Source organism: Camelus bactrianus, chromosome 23 (assembly GCF_048773025.1).
Source record: "Camelus bactrianus isolate YW-2024 breed Bactrian camel chromosome 23, ASM4877302v1, whole genome shotgun sequence".
Classification (NCBI taxonomy): Eukaryota; Metazoa; Chordata; class Mammalia; order Artiodactyla; family Camelidae; genus Camelus; species Camelus bactrianus.
In genome coordinates, this window is record NC_133561.1 from 13,970,280 (window position 1) to 13,984,275 (window position 13,996).

General features: G+C 38.2%; 1 long non-coding RNA gene across 1 annotated transcript in view; it reads left to right on the forward strand.

Moving 5' to 3' along the window:
- The window catches only part of LOC123613996 (uncharacterized), a 238,363-nt gene extending 226,578 nt beyond the window's left edge, over positions 1–11,785 (forward strand). The window contains exon 4 of the long non-coding RNA XR_006721451.2: positions 11,052–11,785. This is a non-coding gene — a long non-coding RNA (uncharacterized LOC123613996). The remainder of the gene's footprint in view (positions 1–11,051) is intronic.
- Positions 11,786–13,996: the final 2,211 nt, after the last annotated feature.

Consider the following 13,996-nt stretch of genomic DNA (forward strand, 5'->3'; position numbering starts at 1 on the left):
ATTCATTCACTTAAACAATGTTCATTATGTGACCGTTATACATTAGGAACTGTATCCTCAAGGAAGTAGTTCATTCTTTTATTGCTGAATGCTGTTTCATTGTATGACTATGACGCAAGTTATTTAACCATTGTACTATTGATAGTTATTTGAATTATTTTTGTTTGTTTCTTTTCCTCATTTATTTAGGCCATTATTAATAAAGCTGCCATGAACATTCCTGTCATATAATTTTTTGGATGTATTTTCACTTCTCTTTTGTAAATACCTATAAGTGCAATTCCTGGGTTATAGAGTACATATATCTTTAAAATTATAAGAAAATGCCTAATAGCTTTTCAAAGAGCTTGTACCATTTTATACTCCCATCAGCAATGTAAAAGAGTCTCATTTGCTCTACAGACTCTGGAAAATTTGATGTTGTCAGCTTTTAAAATTTCAGCTGTATCTTTTTACTTCTATACATGTTATAAACCTCACCTTACAATGTTATCAGTTTTGCTTTAAATGGTCAATTTATTTTAAGGAATTTATAAAGGGAAAAGAAACAGGGTATTTTATAGCAAACCACTTATTTATGATTTCTGGTGTTCTTTATTTCTTCCTGTGGCTTCTGGTTTCTATCTGGCATCATTTATCTTCAGCCTGAAAAAATTCCTCTTGATTTTCTTGTAATAAATTCTATCAACCTTGGCTTATCTAAGGATGCCATTATTTTACCCTCCTTTCGGAAGGCTATTTTAATTGGTTGTGTGAGTCTGTCTTGATAGTGGGTTTTTTTCCCCATTGTTATTTTACAGATGGCATTCCATGATCTTCTGGCTGCCATTGTTTCTGCTGAGAAGTTAGCTGTCATTGCATCATCAGTCTTTCCTATATAAAGTGTATTTTTCCTCTAACTGCTTTCAGGGCTTTTCTCTTTATCTTTGGTTTTTGGCAGTTTGACTATGATTTGTCTAGATGTGACTTTTTTTTCTTCTTAGTCTGCTTGTTTACTGAGCTTCTTGATCTATAAATTGATATATTTGAACAAATATGAGAAATTTTCAGCTATTATTTCTTCTGGGACTTCAAATACATGTGTATTAGACAGTTTTAATTGTGCCGTAAGTACTTGAGCCTCTGTTTATTTTCCTTCAGTTGTTACTTCTCTGTTCCTTTGCCATTTCTAGCAGGGAAACCTATTTTTCTCTCATCTCCGTCATCTGTTGAATTTTTAGTTTAAATTATTATTCCACTTTAATAAATTTATTTGATTCTTTATTTTATAGTTATACTTGGGTTTTTTTTTTGATATTGCCTGTATCTTCACTTGTTAAAGTCATCTTTTCCTTTAATACTTCAAATGTATTTTCCTTTGTAATATTTATAATAACCATTTTAAAGTCTTTTGGGCCATCTCAGGATAGGTGTCTATTGCTTGCTTGTTTTCTTGGTTATCACAATTTCCTTTTTTTGCAGATCTATTTCTGATTGTGTGCTCAACTTAATGAATGCTACATTGTAGAATTTCTGAAGGGTGTTGAGTTTTGTTTTAGTAGGCAGTGCAGTGACTAGCTGTTTACACTGAACTTGTAAAGTCTTACTTTCCTGCTTTATTATGGAAGATCTATGGAAAGCCTAAGGTGTTTCCCAACCCCCTCTATCTTCAGGCTGAAGGGAAGAATCTGCTTCCCTTGAGGCTTTAGTTAGGGCTTAGTTTACAGCATTTTAAAGGCAGATAGAGAGTAGGAATTACTCCAGAGTGTGGTCCTTACTCCTAGGGCTTGGCATTCCTCACATCTCAGCTAGTTGCCTCTGATATTAATGAGGTATTAACAAAGTTTCTCATTCTGGCTGTAGCAGGACTCTGACATCCCCAAGTACTTCTTATCCCTCTCATTATCTGTTTTACTCTCAAACCCACAGTGGTCACCCTGGATAACTTCATGTAGTCTTGCCCTGGGCATGTTTAGCCCAGCAGCTGTCAACCGAGGGCTCACAGATCCTCTCACTTGGGCTTTTGAATTGTTTCTTCCTCTCTGATTACATATCCTTTAAATTCTAGCTGCTCCATTATCCTGAACTCAGATATATGCTAAGTCAATTCAGTGGGACGGCCATCCTCTGTATAGATTTCAGCTCAGTGCACTATGATTGTGAACATGTCCCTAGCACAGTTGTGCAGCTTACCATAGGATCTTCTTTTTATCTCAGGGGTCACAGTGTTTCATTGCTTGTTGTCCAATGCCTAATAACAGTTGCTTATGTATTTTGCTAGTTTTATACTTGTTTATGGCATGAGGGCTAATCTGGTACCAGTTCCTGTGTCATGGACAGAAGCAAAGAAATCCCCTTTTAAGCAGGGTTCCCTCCTCCTCTCCATGGTTTTAACACTTGTAAGTCTGTGGGCCACATGACCTTACATACTAGTTCTGTGCCTGGACAAACTAGCCTCTTTTTCTCCTATAGGAAATTTTTTTTGTGAGTCTTACAGCTCTCTTCTGTGTTACTGGGTCTTCATTGGGATTACCCTCACCTACCCCAAATCATCTCCCAAGATGCAAATCATGGTGTTCAAACTATAGGTTTCTTGTCCCTTTCCTTTCAAACTGTCCTGGCTTCTAAAGCAGATTTGGCCAGCCTTCTCTATCTCTCCCCCTCCAGTACTCTATATAGTAAACAAGCAATACAAAAAAACAACAAAAAATCCTGTCCAGTCCTAATCCCAGGACAATGGGTACTTACTTGCCCTATATTAACAAGGCCAGGAGAGCTGCTCAAATGAACATTCTTTAACCTAAGCAAAGCAAAGCAAAACAAAACAAGACAAGTGCATTTCACTATCTTTTGATAAATAATCAGTGGTTCAAAGTTGTTAAGGGCTGTGCCCCAGCTCACACAACTAGCCAGGGGTAGAACTAGCTATAATCTTGATTGTTTGGCTTTCAAAGGATGTGTGTCCACTTAGTGACAATTAACTTCTCAGAGTGACTAGTCACTCAACAGAGCTCAGTAGGATTGAGAAGGAGTTCTACTTTGGTTGTGGTGGTGATGGTGGAGTATATGTGTGTATGTGTGGTGGCGTAGTTGTGGGTGGTGTAGGAGACCAAGATCTCGGGGTGAGGTGCTGCTCTGGGTGGACAGGAACTAGAAGCAGAGCCCTAAGTACCTGGGGATGGCCGGGGGTGCTACTTGGTCTGGCCTTGTCTAGTTCCTCCCAGCAACTAGAGTGTAGAACCATGAGTGTCCCTAATTTAAGGTGATGGAGTTGTCCTCAATCAGCCCCTTGTGCTTTAGCAGTTTCCACACTTACAATATCTCTGATGATACCTATCTCCTTGGCCCTCAGTGCAAAGAATATTTATTTCCAGATTTGAGCCCTTGGCTGTGCTGGCAGAATACTGAGACTCAGACATGCCTGGATTTTGGAGACTCCGGGCTCGGAGGGGTGGGAGGTGTGGTGTCTCTCTTACCAGCTTTCACTGGGTCCTGTTTGCAAACTGATGGTGGGAAGTTGGGGGTGGGGTGAGGCAAGTTCTTGCTTCTGCTTCTTTTTTCTCTCCCCAAATACCCCTTGGTGATGCAGTCTTCTCTAAGAAACAGAAGGCACCCAAGCAGCCCCGAGCGCAGGGGAGCTGCCGCAATTCTGTCCCCCCACCCCCATATTTCCCCCTCATGTAGTGTAGCTGTGTTGCAGCCGCGTCCAGAGAAATCTATGGGGAGCTCCTCGGCGGGGCAGCTTTGATGATTTCTTCAGACACATGGAGCAGACTGACAAATTGACTTTCAAGTGAAAGGTCAGTGCGGAGAACCGAAGGGGTAGAGCATCTGGATTTACAATTAAAACGCCTGCGGAGCACAGTTTGCAGCTCCGGCGTCTGGTGTAGGAGGTGCTGTCAGAGGGGCCGGTTTGGCAGCTGCGTCTGACTCTGGATTGGGATTGGAGAAAATAAAAATTCCTTGTGGTTGTCTGTGCGTGTGTGCGCGGGTGCGCACGCGCGGCGCACCCTTGATTGTGTGTGGGTGTTTCAAGAGAAATCTTGCTTCTTGGCAGAAGCAAGCACAGTTTCTTGCTAACTCAACTCTGCCCTAGAGCTGACCTCAAGAGTGGTCTGTCCAGGGTGAGCGGAGCCTCAGAAGAGCTGGCTGGCTCATCCTTGCACCCGCCTCAGATAGCTGCGGATGAAAGAACGCTAAGGATGGAGCTGGAAAACCAACGTTAATCCCTGACGTACTCTCTGACCTTGGTCCAACTGTCTTTTGCCGTGCATAAGGGGCTGCTTCCAGACACCTGCAGAAAATGCATTTCCTAGTCCAGTTCAAAAGCAAGTCGGACCGTATCGATGACTTTTCTCTATGTTACTTGGTCATAGAAGCATCTGTTCTGTTTCCAGTTTACAAAGTGTTTCCATACCCGAAGATACAGCGCGAGAAAACAGAATATTCCTAAGAAGTGCCTGCGGGCCCAGGACCTCATGCTGTGTGGTTTGGGGGCCCAGTATACCTAGAGCAGAGCTTTCTCAGAATGCTTTATCTGCTCGACACTTGCTTTTGAGTTCTCGCTGACATAATTAAGCAGGTAGATGATAAAACCCTGTAATGACACCATTCATTATGGCTTGTTTACTTTCCTCCCCTTTGCAGCAGTCAGCCCCACAGGAGGCCTTAAAAACCTTACGTTGAATGATGGGGTGCAAACCTCTCTCCACCAAGTGGCTCTGCTTTTCCCTCTACCTCACACAGCCCCAGCAGGTGGCTCCAACTTGGGGGGCACTTGGGAAGGGATATTTATAGCTCACTCTTCCCCTTCCTCCTCCTCCCATGAAGCAGTCGAGATAATGAAATTAAGCTTGTGGTAGAAGGTGTTGGAAAAGGTTGCCAGAAAGAGACAGAGACTGAGCATAGAGTTTGGAGGGTCTTGCTTTGACAGGACCAGTGTTTTCTGATAAGTAATAATAGCAGAGGAAGGTCCGAGACCCTGGCTGCACTGTTTGGGAGACAAAGCACTCTTTGCTTCATCAAGCGGGCTCTGGAGCTCCCCTGCCAGAGATTAAATCCTGCTTCTGTGACTTACTTGCTGTGTGATCTTGGGTATATTATTTAACTTCTCTGTGCCTCAGTTTCCTTTTACACAAAATGGAGATAATGATAAGACCTATCTCACAGGGTTGTTGTGAAGGTAAGATGTGATCACATGTGAAATGCTTAAAACGGTCTCTAGCATGTAGTAAGCACTGCATGACTTTTGGTAAATATCACTCAGTTGCTTTGGGTTAGCTCATCGTCCTTTTGTTGCCGGCCTCCTCCATCTGCTGCTGTCAGGGAAACACATTCTTATTTCAGCTTTACAATAACCAATATGAGGGAGGCAACGTAAGTAGAATTATTTTTTATCCTTTGACAGGTGAGAAACTGTGGATAAATTTTTTCTTTGTTTGGCCTTCACGGTCCTGATTCTCACCTAGATTTCTCTTCTATTTCTCCTGTTCACTTTCAGCACTTTCTGTGTGGTAAAAGAGTTATTTATTTTTATATACAACAAATATTTATTGGATACCTACTGTATGCCAGAAATTCTTGCAGTGCTTGGAACATAAGGATGAGTAAGACACATAGACTCCTTGCTCTCATGGAGTTTATAACTTCATTTTACCTCATCTCTTCTGTTAGACGCTAAGGATATATGTCTGATTTGTCTTTGTAGCCACCAAAATATTTAGCACAATGTTTTGCTCATAACAAGTATTTAGAAGTTTGTAGACATAATAGTTATAGCAAATATTTGAGTCCTTACTAATGTCAGACACCATGTAAATTGTTTTACATTTGTTATCTTGCTAATCCTATAATCCTATGAGATTAGTATTTTTATTATTCCTATTTTATGGTTGGGGAAACCATTATTTATTTAAGACTTGCCTAAATTCACTCAGATAGTAAGTTAGCACAAGGACTTGCCCCAGGCTGGCTCAGCTCTAAACTTTATGCTTTTTCAGTTTGGAAATGAAATTGAGATGAATGGGCTTTATTATATTATCTTACTAGATGGACAAGTTGAATCTCAAAGTTGTTAAGCCTCTAAAAGTTGCCTATATCCTCACTACTCTCTGGCCTTTTTCGCTTGACCCATTCTGTACTCTTCCAAAGAATGAAATTCCCTACTTGGACTAGGGCATTGCCTGTAAGGTATTCCTGTTTCTCTGGTATCCATGTTTAGTGGTAAATTGATGGTCTCTTGCAGCCCTGTTGGCAATGAAGCAGTAATCTACATGCTGGGCTGTCACCACAACGCTGGGAAGCAGAAATAGCAGTCATTCCACTTGCCACCCTGCTTGAAAGATGGGGGTCTATTTTTAGACCTATGCAGATTAAGGAAATAATTGAACAGTAACTTGCTCAGTGATTAAGTTATAGGCCTAAGTCCTGTGGAGACAACATGGATTTAAAAATCTTTGTTTTATTTGTTTGACTGGCGATTGATTTATTTTGGTTCCAGCTAATAGGGAATCAAATATTCAGAACTTGTTTTAGTGCTTTCAGTTTATCAGAGAGATGAGTAATCTTTATTCCTTCAGCTAAGTTTTATGGTGGTCTTTGAAAAGCTAATCAATCTTCCAGATATGTTATTTTAAAAATTAAAAACAGTACATGTGATCTCCATATCTCCTTGTCATAGCAACAAGCCATAGCTCTGTGCATCATAAGTCTGTCATATAAGGAGTGGCTATTGGCAAATTACTAACATCAATTTTTGTGCATGGTTTGTAGAATTTGCCTCATTACTTTAGAGTCACTCACTTACATATTTAAAAATAACAATAAAAAAAACCACTCTTGCCGTAGAGAAACAAAGGGTAGTCATAACAGACAAGAAGCTTAACAGTAAATATAGTTTAGTTAATTAATTCTAACAGTAAGTGTTTATTAAGCACCTACCTGGCATGTAATTGAACTAGGACACAGACTTTGCCTCTAACTATAAGACGATCACTCACTAATTTGTAATTGGTTAAAATTTACTCTATGTTAAAATTTATACATATGTCAGGCTGCTTGGGTGACATTTTGAGTTGACCATATCAAGAAAATGGTGGAGAACTTCAGTTTCTGGACATATTTTGGATTAAGTTTCATGAAATTGTCTTCTCAAAATATGTAAAAATATAGATTAAAATATAATAAACATAAAATAGGATAAACATTTGTATTAAATATATAGTCAAGTTTGTAAGAAGGAAATAAAAGTTTCAAGGGAAAAAATGGAAAAAACTAACAAGAGTTGCTCTAGTCACCTTGGCTGTGGGGAAGAGTTTGATCTTTAAGAACTGAGGGCCTGGGTTTTATAGCTCTTTAGGGAATAAACACACAACAACATCAGCAACAAACTCCAAAATGTCTCCTTTGAAATAGATACTTGTTCTCGTGTGGGATTATAGTTCAATTATTTTTACTACCAATGTAGCCCAGGTCTACCCCAACTATGACATAAATATAAAGCGGGTCCTGGACTCATGATATACTTAAATTGACTGGCAGAAGGTAAAATACCTCTTTGGAGGAACATGCTCTCAGTCTAGGCTAAGAATCCCATAATAATCTCTGCTGAAGATGAGTTCATAATCCAAAATTACAAAACACAGATTCACCACAAGCAAGAATCAGATAAAACAATAATAGAAGACTTAGGCTACCAAAATACTCAAGTAACAAAACTATCTTTCAGATATAATAAAATAAGTATGTCTTAGATGATGAAAGACATTAAAAAGAAAGGATTAAAACCGGAATTTTTATCAGAACAAAAACATTATAAAAATAGATTCTAAAAGGAATAAAAACTTCTAGAAATTAAAAAAAAAAATGGCTCAGTAACTAGATGACACAGCTGATTAGATGTAACCGATGAGAAAATGAATAAATTGAAAGATAGATGTGAAGAAATTGCCCAGAGGCAGCACAGCAAGAGTAAAAATTTGAAATTGAAAAAGAAAAATATATATGTAGATACAGGTGAAGAGTCCTAGAAGATGAGATGGGGAATTTCGGTGTAATGCAGGAGAGGCAATGTTCCATGGTTAGTAAAAGACATAAATCTCTCAAGCAAGTAAATCTCATTTAAATATGTCTTCAGGGAAGATCTTAAAATCAGCTGCAATGAAAAAAAAATTTTTCTACAAAAGTAGGACAATTAGACTGACAACTGACTTTTCATAAGCATCAATAGAAGCCAGCAAGAGGTGGGATCATATGTTCAAAAAAGGGGGAAAAACTTTACTTAGAATTGTAAAATACTGTAAATTTTCATTCAATCATGTACTAAAACAGAGACATTTTGGAGATAGGTGCTGGTGGTATATGAAGGGAGTGTGTGTGGAAGGAAATTATTTTCATAGTGTTAGAGATGATAGTGAGATTAGAGGCTTTATAGATGGAATTATACAAGACCCCAAATTGCTCTAGATTGCAGACAATATGTCTTTAGGTAAAATCTGTACTGAGAACACTAACAAGTGAGGAAACTAAGCAACACTTTTCTATTAGCTGGACCTTCGCTCTAAACTCCAAGGCAGAATTCTAGTCAGAAAATTAGACCACATGAGAGGCTCTTTTTATTTATTTATTATTATTTTTTAAAAATTGAAGTATAGGCAGTTTACAATGTTGTGTATTTTATAATAGCTAGTCCACAATAATCTTGAACCAAAACAGTCTGACCTGTTTAATTTATCTTACGTTCTCTTAAAGGCCCTCAGCTGAATCACTTATCATTCTTCTTTTCTTTCCCTCTCTCTCTCTTTCTTTCTCTCTTCCTCTTTCTCTTTTTCTCTTCCTTCCTTCCCTCTCTTTCCCTCTTTTTTTTCTTTCTTTTCTTTTCTTTCTTTCCAGCTATACTAAATACAAGCAGATCCAGAAAGACAGATGTGAGAGACAGTGTACGTGTGACATTGCCTAGCTCACTAGTTCACAGCTCACTTTAGTTATTCATACAAGGTATAGGAGAGTGGAGCACCTTGCGCATTACAGTCCACAAAAGTTTAAGCAAAGGTGCAGTGGGGAAAGGGGATGAAACTGTTTTTTTTTTTTTTTGAGTTATAAGATAGATAGAACTGATTTGAGAAGTTTTCCTAGGCTTTACTTCAAATTATGACATGGATTTTATTGCCAGTGCCTATCACCATGTCTAACAGAGAGAAAGTTCTCTCTCACTCAATAAATATTTGTTGAATTAATAAATGTTTCATTCATGAATGGAAAAGACAAGCTGTTGAAGGCTAGACAGTTATTTGGGATACAGGGAGAGACTTCTTATATCTTAGGAAAGTTTTGTAGAACAAACAAACAAACAAAAAAACCAACTGTTTCTTATTCTGGGGCACAGTTCTTCCTGGTGAGAGATTTTTGCTAAGTTTTATTTTTTTCCACAGCTGAATGCTGGGTAAGACATCTAAAATGTTACTGTTGCTCAGAGAAAGAGGATGAGTAAACATAAGGGGTTGTTGCTATGCAGTGGTGGAGTACCCAGGGACCACAGGAGCTGCAGAGGCAAATAGATTAATTAAAGGCTTTAGGCCTCATCGTGAAGGCCCTGAACTTTGTATGAGTGTTGTAGCCAAAGTAGTTTCCAAAGGGTGGGGCTCAGTGACCCTTTCACCTTGATGTTAAGGAGTATCAACTCCTACAGTTTACAGCTGCTACGGCAATTGGACGTGTTTCAAGGAAGAATGACTCATTTTAGAATCCCTGCAGGCAAAGAGACTCAAATTAATCAAAGCAATAGTTTGATGGAATTTATCTGAGTTTTAAATATCACCAAGTCCTTTGATGCAAGTATTAGAAAGAATAATGATAATAATTTAGCTAAATTTCAATTATTCACACTACTGTTGTAAATTTCCCCAAAGAAATTTGTGTTTGGCTTTGGTAGACATTATGTGATGTTGTCTTTGTTTTGCAGCAACAGATTTACGTACCCAATCATGTTTGGCTTACTCTATTACTGAAATGATTTTTGCACTGCTTGAACACTCCAAGGAGAGGAAAGGAGGCCCAAAAGACATTAGATGACAATTAGAAATCAACATAGAATGGTCATTTGTACATAGCTTTAAGGTTTTCAAAGCACTTTAAAATTTATTTCATTTTATTTTTATAGTAACACTGAACCAACGACAATGTCAAACCATGGCAGGGATGCTTTACTTATATAATCCCCATTAGCCTTCTATCATTTCCTAAGCAAATAACTTTTCTAAGAAAAGACAATGTTTGCTGGGCAAGCACAAATTTAAGACAAAATCCTCCAGCCCTCTCCTTCCAACTAGATCAACATAGCATCCTTGTCGTAGTTGATTGCATTAATGACCCCAATTCTTTAAGCTTTTTCTACTCACACCCTTTGTAATGTGACTTTGCAACTCCTCTCATCAAGAAGTGGAGACTGTTTCCCCATTCCATGATTCTGGGTTTGGCCATGAGACTTGCTTTAGAAGTTCTGATGTAAGCAGAGAATTGAAACATGCCTGCAAGTTTATGCTAATATTCTTGTTCTCCTAATGTCATAAGAAAACGTCTAGACTAACCTACTATAGAATGAGACATAAGGAGTAGACTCTAATCACCTCACCCTAGGAAGGAATAACAGGATATAAGAATGCAGGAATGAAGGAGGAAAAAAGAAGGAAGAAAGGAGGGATGGAAGGAAGGAAAGAACCAATATATCAGGAACCAAGAAAAGATATCAGGAAGAAAGGAAGGCAGAATGAACAGATTCCATTAGTGTGAGCTGAGTACTATTAATATTTTGGAAAACATTCTTCCCAATATCTTTTACATGTATAGGCATGTTTGTATGTGGGCTGCAGGTCAGAAGTTCGGCAGTATGCTTTGCTTGTTTGTAAGTACGCCATAAGCATCTTTCCCAACCAAATAAGTATAGCTCAACATCACCATTTTTGACAACTATAGGATACTCTAATGTAATTGTTACCATAATTTATTCAATGAGTTCTTTATTTTGGTGGATTGCAAAATGGCCAGACTACCTCTCACTTATCTGTGTTCCTTTACAGTGTGGTTTTACTGCTCCTGCAATGAAGTGGAGTCCATTTCTCCACCATTTGAATCTGGACTGCCCTTGTGACTTGCTTTGGCTGAAAGAATGAAATACAAATGATTCTATGCAAGGTCTGGTCCTAGGCCTCAAGGGACCTTACATGCTTCTATTTGTTCTCTTGGAACCCTGTGAAACTGCTATGTAAACAAGCCCACTTCATAGCTAATTATAGATGAGGTGGGAAGCCCCATGAAAAAGACTAGCAGGACCCACAGGCAGGGCCACTGCTTTCCTGCCAGCACCATCTGGTTCCCTGGCCCTGTGGCATTATCTCGCTTTTTGCCTCTGAAACGGCTTGCTTCTAGGAAAGCAGAACTTACCCCTAAGATTCTATTGGTTCCTTGAGCTAACTCCTAATTGGTCCATTTGTAGCACCTCATTTGCATGGAACTCACTCCTGATTGGTCCATTTCTGTCACTTCTGATTGGTCCATTTCTGTCACTCCTGATTGGTCCATTTCTACAAAGCTCATTCCTAATTAGTCAACTTTGTTACACCTTATTTACATATGATGTTGCAAAGTCTAGACTGGCAGCCTGTAAAAGCCTGTGTAAACCTACAGACGGGGTCCAGAGCTTGGAGTGTTAACTCTTCTGGGCCTGCCGGCACAATAAACGTGAGTTCTCCAACCCTCTGAGTGCTGCTTCATCTCTCTCCCCAATCCAGGTTGCTGTCACAACTGAGCTGTAACACACTTTGCTGCAACACAGACACATGAGTGAGGTCAGCCAAAACCAGAAGAACCATCTAGCTAAACTCTTCCCAACTTGTCAGCCCATAACTTATTAGCAGAATAAATGCTTATTGTTTAAGTCATCGAGTTTTTGGGTGGCTTTTTTATAGCAAATTGATAACTGATGACCCTTTTGATGAATGTTTTTATTGTTTCTAGTTTTTCTTTATTATAGACAATGCTTTGATGGAAAAAATACTTGCATAGATCTTCACATACTTGTCAAATCATTTCCTTAGTATAATTGCCTGGGAGAGAGATTGCTAGATCAAAGGGAATGTTCATTGTAAGTTATGACATATATAACTAAATTGCTCCCTGGAAGGTAGGATTAATTTATGCTTTAATCAACGATATATAGCAGTATTCAATATGGCTGGGGTGGAGGCAGGGACTATGTTAGATAGGGTGGTTAGGAAATTCTTTTCTGGAGAGGTGACATTGGAGCAGAGACCTGAGGAGGCAGGCAATGAGCCATGTCTGGGAAAAGAGTGGTCCAGGCTAGGAAAAAACAATTACAAAGAGATTAAGAGTTGGGGGTCTATGAGGTGTTGGCTAGTGTGGTTGCAGCTGAGCAAAGGAGGCGCAGTAATTAGGTTGTAGAGACGTAGGGGCCAGATCATGTAGCACCTCCTAGGCCACAATGAGCATTTTGTATTTTATTCTAAGTTTGATGGGATGGCACTGAAAGATTCTGGGCAGGGGCATGCATCATCACCATTAACATCAGCAGAAGCAGCATCTTCCTCATCACTAATCTTTTAACACATGTTTGCTATATGCCAGTTCTAAGCACTTAATCCTTTCAGTGCAAGAACTAGATACTATTGTGATCATTCTGATTTTACAAATAAAATAACAAGCACAAAAATATTATGTGAATTGCTCAAGTTCATGTGATGAATCGGAGGCAGGACCAGAATTCAAACCCAGGCAGTCAGACTCCAGATCCTGGAATTATATGATGTATGTTTTGAAATGATGCCTCTTGTAAGAAAAATTGTCTATAGAAGGACAAGCATGGAAGCACCACTTCAGAAGTTATTATAGGAGCCTAGAGGTGAGAATTGTTGCATTTGTTGGTAGCTGTAAAGGTGGTGAGAAGTGGCACATAGAAAGATTTGCTGGTAGATTCTCAGTGACCCTATAATTATTTTAAAAATCATAGCTAATCTGATTGATAGCTATGGCACTTTATTTGCATTTGTTTAATTAATAGTGAGGTTTAATATTTTTCTTAATTATGTTGGCTATTTGTATTTCTACTGTTAATTGTATATATTCGTCATACATTTTTATATTGGGGCTGTTCTTTTATTTATTTCTGAGGACTCTTTGTATATTGTTATATTAACTTAAATACATTGATTTATTTACACAACATAATTTGCTAAAATAAAAATATAATATTCTTATGTATTTCCCAGTTTGTTGCCTTCAGCATTTTGACTTTGTTGATTTCTTTTTTGCACAACATTTCATCTTACTTTTGTATTGCAAAATTTTATTATATTTTATGGTTTCTGAAATTTCTGTTATACTTGGAGCAGTTCTCTCCATCACAAAATTATAAAAGTATTCAGCCATATTTTCCTAGTGCTTTTATGTTTGCATTTCTTTTTACTTAAATACTTGATTCATTTAAAATTTATGTTGGAATCAGGAGTGAGCTGGGATGCAGCTTAATTTATTTTATAAATTACTAACAGATTTTTCCGACATTAATATAAGCATACGCCATCTTTTTTTGCACTGTTTTGAAATCCCACCTTTGATATAAACTAGATTTACATATATGTTGGGTACCAACATTTTTATACTCAGTTCCATTCCTGCCCCCAGATTAGACTGTTTTTTAGTGACAGTGATTTTATAGTTAATCTTAATATCTGTTAGGGTAAGTACTCCTTTCCCACCCTTAATCTTCCTTTTCGGAATTTTCCTAGCTATTTCTGCTTGTTCATTCTTTCCGCTACATTTTAGAATTATTTTCCAAGTTATAATATTTTGTTGAGATTTTGATTGGGATGGTAGAATTCTGCAATTTTTTTATAGATCAGTTTGGGGAGGATTGACATCTTTAAAGATTAAATTAAAGCTGTAACTAAAAGATACCATTCTACTAGTAATACAGTATTATTGTTATTGTAGCTGTTAATATGTTGCT